This window comes from Lathyrus oleraceus, chromosome 6, assembly GCF_024323335.1.
Source record: "Lathyrus oleraceus cultivar Zhongwan6 chromosome 6, CAAS_Psat_ZW6_1.0, whole genome shotgun sequence".
In the NCBI taxonomy this organism is placed as follows: Eukaryota; Viridiplantae; Streptophyta; class Magnoliopsida; order Fabales; family Fabaceae; genus Lathyrus; species Lathyrus oleraceus.
Window position 1 is genome coordinate 250,392,262 of NC_066584.1, and position 13,139 is coordinate 250,405,400.

The following is a 13,139-nucleotide window of genomic DNA, read 5'->3' on the forward strand; positions in this document are numbered from 1 at the left end:
TGATAAAAAATGAGTGAGTTAGGTCCTTGGGAAGTTGACCCAAAATTAGGGTTTCAGTCAAAATGACCTATAATGTTTTGAAATGAATGATGACCTTCAAAGTTTCAAATGAATTTTTGATGAACATGAAAGTTGTTCATATGGTTCTTAAGAACATTATTTCTGTTGGGGTAATCTTCATTTGACAAACACATCAAAAGTTAGGTCTCAGTGGATTTCAATTTGGTCAGATGATTTGACTGGTCAACTTCTCAAGTCCAAACTTCAAATCTTAATGAATGAATGATTGAGGATACTCACATAATATCATATATGAATAAAATGATGAATGAAAGAACTTCCATTGATTGAATTTGATCATAGGTTGCGGTTGCTTCATGAGCAAGGCACAGTCAATGCATAGATGAATTAGGGTTTCCTTGGGAAACAATCCTCAAGCCCTTTGGCTTATCCTGATCAAATTGGAAAATTACTTGGGAGACACATATGATGATTGAGATCTTTGGGAACCATTGTCATGCTTGCTTTCATCTTTACCTGGCCATTTCATGGAGCATAGGGGCCTCCTAGGAGCCTTGGTTCTCATGATTGCTTAAGCTTCAAAACAAAACAAGTTAATGACATATTTTTGTGCTTTTGGTTAGTAAACAAAATAATAAAAGCAATAATACACAATTCAAACATGCTTGGTGGTCTCAAACCAACCTCACAAGTCCCAAACCAAGGGTTAAAGAGTCACACATGCCATGATCCTTGAGGCAAAATGCAATGAGCAACGATGTGATGCCATGAGGGATCTTAGGGTCAAAATTAGGGTCTTACAGTATCAAGACAAACAACTCTTGGTTCATATGATGTACATTGGTTATTTGCCTAAGAAATTATTCATGGAATCCAAAGGGATATGGTATTTGTTTCAAACAACACTGTAGTGAGTACGATAACCAAAAACCTTTTTTGTGTCTAACTCCATTAATCAATTATTTTCTCTAAAAAATAGAATTTTCTTTATAAATAAATAGATAAGAAATATAGGCAAACATTCCCTTAGAAACACGCGCTAACCCTAGCATAAGAGGAGGATCCCATTGAGTACAATGTAAGTGAGGGGTACCTAACACCTTCCTATTTCTTAACCGACTCCCAAACCTAGTCTCTCCGTTTACCCATAGGTTTTATCATTATTTTTCAGTTCCTTATGAACAAATAAAGATTGATGGTGACTCTGTGATTTTTCCAGCTGCGACAACTGGCGACTCTGTTGGGGATTCCTACTTCCCTAAAGAGAGTTCATCCTAACCTCTAGTGCTAGGGTTTGTGTGTTTTTATTTGCTTTTGTCTATTCTTAGTTTCTTCTATTTTATTGGTTTTTTGCTTTTATTCTTATGTTTTAATTTTATTCTTATTATATTATTATCCTATTATTCATATTGCCATGTCATGGATGGGAATGTTACTATGTGATAAGCTAAAACCTCGGCTTGAGAAAAACCTAAGTTAAGACATAGAACTGAAATGTTTTCTGCGAGGTTCCACATCTCAAAGATACATGGAAGCTACACTCAGAATAGACCCCCCTAAAGGTATCTTCATAGTAGGGCTAGCCCTTAATATGTTGATGATTTGGATGTGGTTCATGACTCTGAGAACAATTTTTATAGAATATATTCTATGCATGGTGACCTTATGTTATCAACGCCCAAGGGGTTGTGACTAGGGTCCTTCCCATATAAGACTTATCTCTAAGGATTACAATAGCAAGACTTTCTCCTTCTCATGGCAAAACAAGGGCACAATCTATGATTCTAGGGTTACTATCTTAAACTTTAGATCTCACAAGTGAGGGAATTGGGTAGTCTAAATGTAGAGCTAGCCTGTTATAAAACTACCTTAACTAAGTCGTACTTACATTTTACCCTGATGCGTGCTTTTCGCAAGTATACAAACGCGTCAGAGTAATATAAAAGATTGTCGAATCCACAGAGCTACTTATGGGCAATGTTTCCTACTTTGAAAAGAACTAATTTAACAGGAACTGTCGCTTTCGCGTATTCAGAACCGAGTTGTACTCCCTAATCAAACGCTCTTATTGTCACTTATAAAAAGGCGCGCATTGCGTTAGAGTAGTAAACCTATTTTTAAGAAATATAGTATCTTGACTAAGTTGAAAAGTATTATAACCTGGATTTCTTAACCAAAAGAGGTTCTCACGAACCAGACTCTAAACTTATAAACGCGTCCGAAAATAGTTTTAAAATCTCTTTTCTTCTTAAGTTAAAAACTCCTAATGAACTAAACAAAGCGCTTTCGCTGTTTTTGAAATAGTTAAAAACAATTAAGTTTAGATAGACGTTGGACGACTTTCGATCTTACCCAACGGAATTGAAGTGCGGGAAAACTTAAGTTGAAAGTTAAAATAGCCCTTAAGTGTTTCTACGAACAATTGTACGGATTATCGGTTCAATTACGATCCTTACATTCTAACCTTATAAATTTAGTTAGACATGGTAAAGTAAAAGTGCATTAATTTAAATAAAAGTAGTGCGAGTGCGGAAAGTAAATAAAAGTAGTGCGAGTGCGAGGAAATAAATAATTTAAAGCGAGTGCGGGAAAATAAATAAAGTAAAGCGAGTGAGGGAAAATAAATAAAGTAAAGTGAGTGCGAGGAAAATAAATAAGATAAAGACACGTAATAAAAACCTGCTCCAATCGGAGGGTTGAATAAATTGCAAAGCCGAAATGAAAATGGCGGCAGGATTAAATTCCTTCCAAAGTGCTCCAAACTCGATTACAGACTCTATCACAGACTTGATTACACAATTTGTGGTAACACTCCAATGCGAAGCGATTACCACTTTAAAATACTGAATATATGCCTAAGTGAAACAAAGTTGCTCTGAGTTTGCCTCTGTTCTAATTTGGATGATTGTAAAAGTGATTTCGAGTTTCTATTTATAAGCAAGTAAAAAGATGGAAATGACAAGGATGCCCTTCAACTTGAAAATTGGAGGGAAAACTTTTCCTCTTGTGGCGCCCGCCACAAGGCCAATCTGAGGCGCCTTAGTGGAAGTAGTGGGGAACGTGGCAGTTGAGGGAAGTTGAGCTTGGACACGTCATGGCAGGGTCTATGGCGCCAGCCATGGGGTAGGCCACAAGTACAAAATGCTGAATTTTAGGGTTTTTAGCTCTTTTTCACTCCTTTTCTCGATCTGGGCTCCGATTAAAGTAAAAACCTGAAAACAAAGGAAAACATAGCAATAACACAACAAAATAACAATAAAACAACTAGAATGCATGTGAAATCAGAGTCGAAAATACGGTAAATTTCAGTGTTATCAAACTCTCCCACACTTTAACCTTTGCTTGTCCTCAAGCAAAACATTAAAAAGCTCATAAAAGAAAATTTTGTGTAAACGAGTGCTTTAGGTAAAAATTCTAAGTTCAAGTCGGGATGCAGTGATAGGTACTAATGAGTGAACTAAGGGTATCATGATGACACTAATCCGCAAATATGGACACAAACTTCATTCCTATATTAACCAATCCATATTATCCCACAATACCTAGGCATGCCTCTTCATCTCTTTTTGTGTCCTTTTCATTCAGGTGCAATCACATTAAGCCCGTTATCCGTACATGCTTCATAGTAGAGTGGCCTGTTAGTGATTATGATCTGAGCATGGGGTTTCTAGCACATAAATATGTATAAACCCTTTTATTGGACCCAACTGTAGTTGTGGGGGATCGGATCGTAATCCGCCCTACCGAGTTCAGTGCCAGATACCTCTGAACCAACTAACAGTGGGTAAGTTTTTCTTTTTTTTTTCTTTTTCTTTTTGTAGCAAATTTTTACAATTCTTTGGTTTAAATGACTTTGTGAGGGTCACCTATACCGGAGTTGCCTTTTTTCTTTCTTTTATTTTTTATTTCTTTTGCTGGATCATTCACTTATTTGCATCGGTCCCCTACGTAGAGGATGCGTATGCCGGAGCTGACTGCTGAGATAAACTACTGAGGACTTATACGAAAATGATGATTAAGGCCATGGTACATGGGGTTTCGGGAGTGGTTCCTATATTTACGAAGTCTATGGTGCTAAAATAATACTGATGTTTCACAAAGTTCTCCCAAGTCACCGTATCCTTACTCAAAACATGTCTTTAAAACCTGAAAACTTTCGGAATAACACTATTTTCTTTTGCAAAAAAAAAAATTTTGGTGGGGCTAAAGGTATGGGGAGGTAGGATTGTACTAAAGATCTACTATATTTGGTGACTCGTCAGACTCATGCATTATACTAAAAAGCAAAATAAACAACTAAAAGGAAATAAACTATCTAAAAACAGCAAAGAAAAAGCGATAAAGGAAAAAACGAGAAAAACAATAAAGAAAAGACGATAGAGTCTCCTCCCACACTTAAATCGAACATTGTCCCCAATGTTTCGAAATAAGATAAGGGAAGAGTTACCTGACAACCTATTGCTGACCACTAGTGCCCTCGCCATCCTGAGGTGGACGACGGGATCGGGTACGACGACGGTCTCTCTGATCCATCCTCGCCTACAGGGTATCCTGAGCAGTCCTCACCTCTCGAAGGTTACCCATAATGGAACCTAGAGTGACTTCAATGAGTGCCATGTGTCTCTGGTGGTAGTGTTGCTGACGGGCTTGTGTATCTGTGATCGTTTGCAGGGACTGTAGAACAGTGTCGTAGGACCTGTCTGTCCTCCGCTGCGACTCTTGCATGAAGCTCATGTTATTCTCCAGTTGTTGTTGGATGGTAGAGAGTAGGTCGTCACGCCTCTGCTCTCTAGCCATGTGGTCACGCCACATCTCCTCCGTAATATAAAATCCAGGAGTGGTACCTGCAGAAAAAGAAGATGGTGCGGTGTGTGGTAGTGAAGGATGATGGGGGGACACATGGGGTACGTGAGATCTCTCTCTCCGATCATATTCATCATCAGTGTCATGTCCCGCCTCATCGGGAATGTTAGGAGGAAGAGGACCTAAAACAGGTGGAGCATCTAAAGCGTAGGTCCAATTCCTTTCATCTCGTATATCTGTATGTCTAGTGCACGGTAAAACAACAGATGGGATGGCTACACCATGAACCATAAGCATATAGCCTCCTTCTCTCCTCAAACGGCATAATTTCATGTCTCTTAGAAATTTTAGGTTAATTGTGCGAGGAGGTAAGGGGTCTAGGGTAGCCATCTCATTGTTCAGGTTAAGCGCCCGAGCAATAGATGTAATCAATCCACCAAAAGAAATCGGTCCCGCTTTATTCAGAGTTAAAGTCATATGAGCAAGCATGAACGGGACCGAATTAATTCGTCTATTTGTGAGGCTTCCTTGTAAAAATAGAAGCTCTCTAGCATTAACCTTATTTGGATTCTCCCGGCCAAAAATAGTACATGCCAACAGATATCTAAAAACTCTGATGGTCGGGTTATGGATAGTGAGGCAAGAACTCCTTCAAAAGAGTTTATGGAAGTGTTTGATAAACGCTCCCAGAAGGAAAATACCTCAACTGACCACTATGAATCCAAAGGGGCCTCACAAATAGCACCGTCCACATGAGGGATTCCTAACAAGCTGGCTAGTTCGTCGGTACTGAATTCATATTCAACAGCAAACATTCTAAATCTGACAGTACCAACTGTGCTAGCAGTGTTAGGGTTGACAATATAAATTAAGGAACTCAAGAATTCAATTGTCAATCGCTCATAGGTGGGTTCTTTGTTGGAAAAGAAATTATGCAAACCTAAGTTATCTAATAAATGAAATATGCTATGATAGATACCTAAAGTGTAGAGACAGTTTTCATCAACATACCTTGTCGGGAGGATCTCCCGATTTTGCAACCGTTCGATAATTTTTCTTTGTCTATCCCCCGGTTTCCCTCCTCGAAGAATGAATCCATTAAACTCCATTTGTGTAGCTCTTGAAAAGTGACGAAGAAGATGAAGTGGAATGTGAAAAGGTGGGATTTTTACGAAATCCGACGGATGAAGATGAAAATGGAAATCGGAAAAATAATTTGTACGGTGTGGTGATTAGAAAAGTATGAGCTTTTTGTGGGTTCAAGGATGTTTTTCCAAGGTGAAAAAATGGGTTTGGAAGGTTGTAAGGTGCGAAAATGGTGAAGAAAGGGGTTCTGCCCCGACCATTTACAGACGCTGTGGCGGGCGCCACAGGGTCTATGGCGGGCGCCACAAGGCAAAATCTGGCTGGGCCGGATTTTAGTCCTTTGGTTTGAGCTTCTCTTGTCTTTTGGCTTTGAGGGGTCCGGATAGCATTTGTCTTGTGATTTTCCTAGCATCATTGACTTGCATAATTTTGTAAAAGTAAAAATAAAAATGAAAATGAAACAAAAATTAACTATTAGACTAATAAATAAATAAATAACTGAAAAATAAAAAATGCAAATAAAACAAACATAAGACATATATAGATAAAAGTAGAAATATCAATGTATAGACATAGTTTATATAATATTCCAAATGCGATAATATAAAATGAGTTATGTAAATACGAGAAAAATAAAAAAGAGATAAAATAAGATGAAATGGTGAGATCATATATTAGGGATGTCGTCTTCCTGAGAGGATCCACGGAGCAGGGCTACCTCCTGCCTGAGCTCTGCGATCTCCTGATATAGACAGTCGGCTTCAGTAGCATGGGTGAGATCAGACACTCCCATCTGTAAAGTGAGGTCAGCCACCTCCTGTCTAAGCTCTGCGATCTCTCTACGATACTCAACAATCTGAGTGCGGATGTCGGGGGTCTGCAATGAAAGATTATTAGAGAAAACAGTGATCCTGGGAGATGGTGGTGTAGGCGTGTATTCAGCAATGGGTGGTGATCTCGGCTCCTCGACGGTCTCTCCCTGGCCCTCCAGAGCATAACTCCAATTCGTTGGATCATGCACACTAGTCATCATAGGATCTGGCAGTGTGAAATAATGGATAGCCTCGCTGTCGACCAGCAATTGGAACTGACATGGGCGGAAAGAGGATCTCCTCATCAACCCTCTGGTCAAACAGAAGTCGATGTCCATGGTAGTGTACCCATAGTAGATCCGAAGATGTAACAGCTTGCGAGACAGACCTAAAGCGACAGCAATCTGCGTGATGATTCCGCCCACATGGATGACTCCTTCGGTAGATCTGGAGATACCGCTGAGACTATATAACAAAAAGTTCCCACATGCTACTGGGAGAGACTGGGATGCACAAAATAATAGGAAGATCTCCTCTTCACTCAGTAGTGTCTCTGCATTCGGTCTTCCCAGGAAGGAATGTGCTAATATCATCTGAAAGTATCTAAAGGCGGGGTTATGTATAACATGAGATAGATGCGTAGATGGATCTTGGCTTCCGCCACCTGATATATCACTCCAAAACTTCTCCGCCTCCTTACCTAGAAAATATCCCATAGGTGTCTCCGGGATAGCATCAAGAGTGGTCTGGAAACCCAATAGGTCACCAAACTCTTTCTGGCTGAAAGAGTACTCAACTCCAAAGAGCCTGAAAGAAGCATACCCATCTGGTCCAGAGTATGGGTCATAATCGAATGAACTCAGGAACTCCAATGTCAGGTTCCTGTAGGTGTTACTCAAGTCATCAGCAAACTCGTCCCAGTGAAGCTGGTGGTTAAGGAATCGGATACTCGACTCGATGCCCAGTGCCTCCATACAGTGCTGATCAGGATAACGTGTGGGTGCCATAGGGCGCTGATACAGAGCGATGTAGCGCTCTCTCTGAGCATTATCTCTATAGGCCACGTGCATGTCATCGAAATCCTGCATCCTGTAAAAGTTAAGAAAGTGATCCTGAAAGTGCAAACCATTCAAATTTTAGTCTCAATGCAAAATATGATAAAATTAAATAAAAATAAAAATAAATAAATGCGAAAAAGTAAAATGAAAGAAAAACCATGGGTTGCCTCCCACGCAGCGCTTGGTTAACGTCATTAGCTTGACGATTAGAATTTATACACCTGTAGTAGTAGGAATTGGTGGATCAATCAGGGTGTGGCTTGAGTAGTATGCTAGAGTCTCCTCCTTCGTAGAGCTTCAGTCTTTGTCCATTTACAATGAATGGACTACAGGTTTCGTTCTTGATTTCTACGGCTTCGGATCTCAGAATCTTGGATACTTCGAAAGGACCAGTCCATCTTGAACGTAGCTTTCCAGGGAAGAGTCGTAACCTAGAGTTAAAAAGGAGAACAGGATCACCTATATTGAAGTTTTTCTTTACTATTCTTTTGTCGTGATAGGCTTTTCTCCTCTCTTTATATATTTTTGCATTCTCGTAGGCCGATTGCCTAAGTTCTTCTAATTTATGAATGTCTAGGGTACGCTTTTCTCCAGTGGCTAGGTAGTCTAAATTCGAAGTTTTAATGGCCCAATAGGCCTTATGCTCTAATTCGAACGGTAAGTGACAGGATTTTCCATAGACTAGTTGATAAGGAGTAGTTCCTATAGAGGTTTTGAAAGCGGTTCTATAGGCCCATAATGCTTCTTGAAGCTTCTGAGACCAGTCTCTCCTAGAAATAGAAACAGTTTTCTCTAGGATTTATTTTATCTCCCTATTAGATACTTCTACTTGGCCACTAGTCTGTGGGTGGTATGGTGTTGCTACTCTATGCTTAACTCCATATTTTCTTAAAATTTTGTTAAATATTCTCGATATGAAGTGTGATCCTCCATCGCTTATGACTAAACGTGGTGTTCCAAATCTAGGGAATATATAGTTTTTAAATAGTTTGATTACTACCCTAGTGTCGTTTGTGGGCGCAGCTATAGCTTCAATCCACTTAGACACATAGTCTACATCTACTAAGATATACTTGTTTCCTAAGGATGGTGGGAAAGGTCCCATGAAATCTATACCCCATACGTCAAAGAGTTCTACTTCCTGAATGTTTCTTAGAGGCATTTCATCACGCCTTGAAATGTTTCCAGTGTGTTGGCATCTATCACATTTGACAATGCAAGCATAGACATCACGCCATATGGTAGGCCAGAATAGGCCAGCTTGAAGAATCTTGGCGTATGTCTTAGAGGTGCTCGCATGTCCACCATAAGGTGCAGAATGACAATGCTCGATAATACTATTTACCTCTTCTTCTGGAACGCAACGGCGAAAAATGTCATCTTTACCCCTTTTGAAAAGGAGCGGTTCGTCCCAATAGAAGTTTCTCACATCGTGGAAGAATTTCTTCTTGCGGTGGTAATCAAGATCAGGGGGATACTATATCAGCAACTAGGTAATTAACGAAGTCTGCATACCAGGGTACGTTACTTATTGCTAATGAATTTTGGGGATGCTCATGAGGGCTTAGGTTATCTTCAATGGTTTCTACTCTAGCTATCAGTCTATCATAGGCGAAATCATCATTTATGGGTACTAGTTCTGGTTTTAGATGTTCTAGCCTAGAAAGGTGATCAGCTACTACATTTTCAGTGCCTTTTTTTATCTCTTATGTCTAAATCAAACTCTTGTAGTAATAGAATCCATCGGAGTAACCTGGGCTTGGCATCTTTTTTACTTAATAGGTAACGAATGGCAGCATGATCGGTGTAAACTATAATTTTTGCTTCTACTAGATAAGATCTAAATTTGTCTATAGCGAAAACTACAACGAGTAATTCTTTTTCAGTTGTTGCGTAGTTAAGTTGGGCAGCGTCTAGGGTTCTACTGCATAATAGATGGCATGTAACTTTTTATCTTTCCTTTGTCCTAGAACGGCTCCAAATGCATAATCACTAGCATCGCACATTATCTCAAAAGGTTCTGACAAATCAGGTGGTTTCATAATGGGTGTTGAGATCAATGCTTGCTTTAAAAGATTAAATGCGTCATTACATTTTTCATCAAAAATGTATTCAGCATCTTTCATTAAAAGTCCAGTTAAAGGTTTAGTTATTTTGGAGAAGTCCTTAATAAAACGCTGGTAGAATCCAGCGTGTCCAAGAAAGCTTCGGACTTCTCTGATGGTTTTTGGTGGTTTTAGGTTTTCTATAACTTCTATTTTAGCTTTATCTACCTCTATACCTTTTTCGGAAACTATATGTCCTAAAACTATTCCTTCGGTTACCATGAAATGGCATTTTTCCCAGTTTAGCACGAGGTTCACCTCCACGCATCTCTCCAGGATTTTCTCAAGGTTAACAAGACAATTGTGGAAATCAAATCCAAAAACCGAGAAATCATCCATAAACACTTCCATGATACCATCAAGGTAATCTGCAAAGATTGACATCATGCAGCGTTGGAAAGTAGTTGGGGCATTACATAGGCCGAATGGCATTCGTTTGTAGGCAAAAGTTCCATAAGGGCATGTAAAGGTAGTTTTTTCTTGATCTTCGGGGTGGATAGGTATTTGGAAAAATCCAGAGTATCCATCTAGATAGCAGAAGTAAGAGTGTCTGGCTAGACGCTCCAACATTTGGTCTATAAATGGTAAAGGGAAATGATCCTTTCTAGTTGCTTTATTTAATTTTCTATAATCTATACACATCCGCCATCCTCCTTCTAATCGTTTTGCTACATGTTCTCCTTTATCATTTTGCACGACTGTGATGCCTCCTTTTTTAGGTACTACATGCACAGGGCTCACCCACTTACTATCCGAGATCTGGTAGATAATACCTGCCTCAAGTAACTTAAGAACTTCCTTTTTAACGACATCCCTCATTATAGGGTTTATTCTTCTCTGATGTTCTCTGGAGGGTTTTGAATCTTCTTTGAGCGAAATCCGATGCATGCATACGGATGGGCTTATACCTTTCAGGTCAGAGATATTATATCCTAAGGCTGAGGGATATCTTCGTAAAACGTCTAAAAGTTGGTTCGTTTCCTCTTGGCTCAAGGTAGCACTAACTATAACTGGACGGTTCATCTTTTCATCGAGGAACTCATATCTCAGGTTCTTAGGCAGTTCCTTAAGTTCTAAGGTTAGTTTCTTAGGGCATGGCATAGGATCTGGAGTAAGGGATAAACATTCGTAAAGGTTATCATCGATGTAGGGTTTCTTAAAGTTATCATCTTCCCTTATCAGAGTTGATGGTAACTTAATTGTTTTTATAATTTCTTTTTGTTCTAATTCTCTAACACATTCATCAATGATATCTAAGGCATAACACGAGTCTCCCATCACAGGTGCCATAAGAAATTTCGAAAGTATAAATTCTATTTTCTCGTCACCTACCTCAAATGTCAACTTTCCTTTCTTGACATTTATTATGGCTCCTGCAGTCGATAAGAATGGTCTACCTAGAAGGATTGGTATATCATTGTCCTCTTTGATGTTAGGGATAAATAACTGACCTATCCTAACAGGGAAATCTTCTAAAATGCCTATCGGATACTTAACAGATCTATCGGCTAACTGAAGTGACATCTTAGTGGGCTGTAATTCTCCTAAGTTTAACCTCTCACAAACTGCTAAAGGCATTAGGCTCACACTAGCTCCTAAGTCTAGAAAAGCTTTTTCGATGACATGATTACCCAAAAGGCAAGGAATGGAGAAATTTCCAGGATCTTTATCTTTCTTTGCTAATTTGTCCTCGAAAATAGCATTACATTCCAAAGGCTTCGGATCGGCAAGTCTACGTTTGTTGGTAAGGATGTCTTTGAGAAACTTTGCATAAGAAGGTATTTGGGTGATGGCTTCTGTGAAAGGGATTTCTACATGAAGCTTTTCTATAACTTTAATAAATTTTTGATACTGTTTGTTGATCTGGGTTTGTTTGAGTCTTTTCGGATATGGTATAGGTGGTTTATATGGCGGGGGTGGTACGTAAGTTTTGTCTTTAGGTTCTTCTCCTTTTTCTCGACCTCCCTGGTTTTTAGGTTCCTCTGGTTCCTTTACTTCGTCTGTGGGTTTGGTACATTCCTTAGAAGTTTCGGGTTCACTCAATCTAGGGTTTGGTGGCTCATCATAAGCGTTCCCACTTCGTATGGTAATGGCATTGGCTTGTCCTCTCAGATTTTGTTGAGGTTGTCCAGGGAATTGTCCTCCAGGTGTAGTCTGAGGGGCTTGGTTTAAAGCTACCTGAGAGATCTGGGTTTCAAGCATCTTGGTATGAGTAACTATTTGGTCAACCTTGGTTCCTAACTGAGTAATCAATTCGTTAACATGAATATTTTGGTTCATGAACTCCTTGTTTTGTTGGGTTTGAGCGGTGATAAAATTTTCCATAATTTTCTCAAGGCTCGGCTTTGGTGGCACAGGTTGCATAGGTTGATTTGATCTAGGGGCTTGATAACTAAGTCTCGGAGGTGCATTATTTTGAATAGGGTTATTGTTTTTATAGGAGAAGTTCGGGTGATTCCTCCATCCAGGGTTATAGGTATTCGAGTATGGGTTCCCTTGGGTGTAGTTCACTTGCTCATAGTGGGTTTCGTTTAATAGACTGCATTCTACGGATTGGTGTCCTTTGGTTCCACATATCTCACAATCCGTCGAAACTGCGGCTACAGTATTCGGGTTTATGCACATATGCTCGACTTTGAGGGCTAATGCGTCCATTTTAGCTTGCATCATGTCTATAGAGCTTAGTTCATGCACTCCTCCTTGGGCTTCCTTCTTCTCTACTGTCGCTCGTTCGACTCCCCATGATTGATGGTTTTGAGCCATATCTTCGATGAGGGCACTAGCTTCAGGATAAGGTTTGTTCATCAGAGCACCGCCTGCGGCAGCGTCGATGGTCATCTTTGTGTTGTAGTGAAGTCCATTATAGAAGGTTTGAATGATTAACCAATTTTCTAAACCATGATGTGGGCATGCTCGTAACAATTCTTTATATCTCTCCCAAGCTTCGAACAGCGATTCTCCTTGGTTTTGGGTAAATCTAGTTATATGGTTTCGAAGAACGGCGGTCTTACTCGGGGGAAAATATCTAGCAAGAAAAACTCTTCTAAGGTTATCCCAAGTCGTAATGGAATTGGGTGGAAGGGAATCTAACCATGATAGGGCTTTATCTCTGAGGGAAAAAGGAAATAATCTTAAATGTATTGCCTCAGGAGAAGCTCCATTGGTTTTAAAAGTGTCTGCTAATTGAAGAAATATTTTTAAATGTTGGTTTGGGTTCTCAGTAGCGAGACCTGCAAATTGTCTATGTTGCATTA

At 39.6% G+C, this 13,139-nt stretch overlaps 1 non-coding gene across 1 annotated transcript; it reads left to right on the forward strand.

The window, feature by feature from the left end:
- Positions 1-12,778: 12,778 nt before the first annotated feature.
- Positions 12,779-12,885, forward strand: LOC127099913 (small nucleolar RNA R71). Its single transcript, XR_007794375.1, has one exon. It is a non-coding gene; the product is annotated as a small nucleolar RNA R71 (small nucleolar RNA).
- Positions 12,886-13,139: the final 254 nt, after the last annotated feature.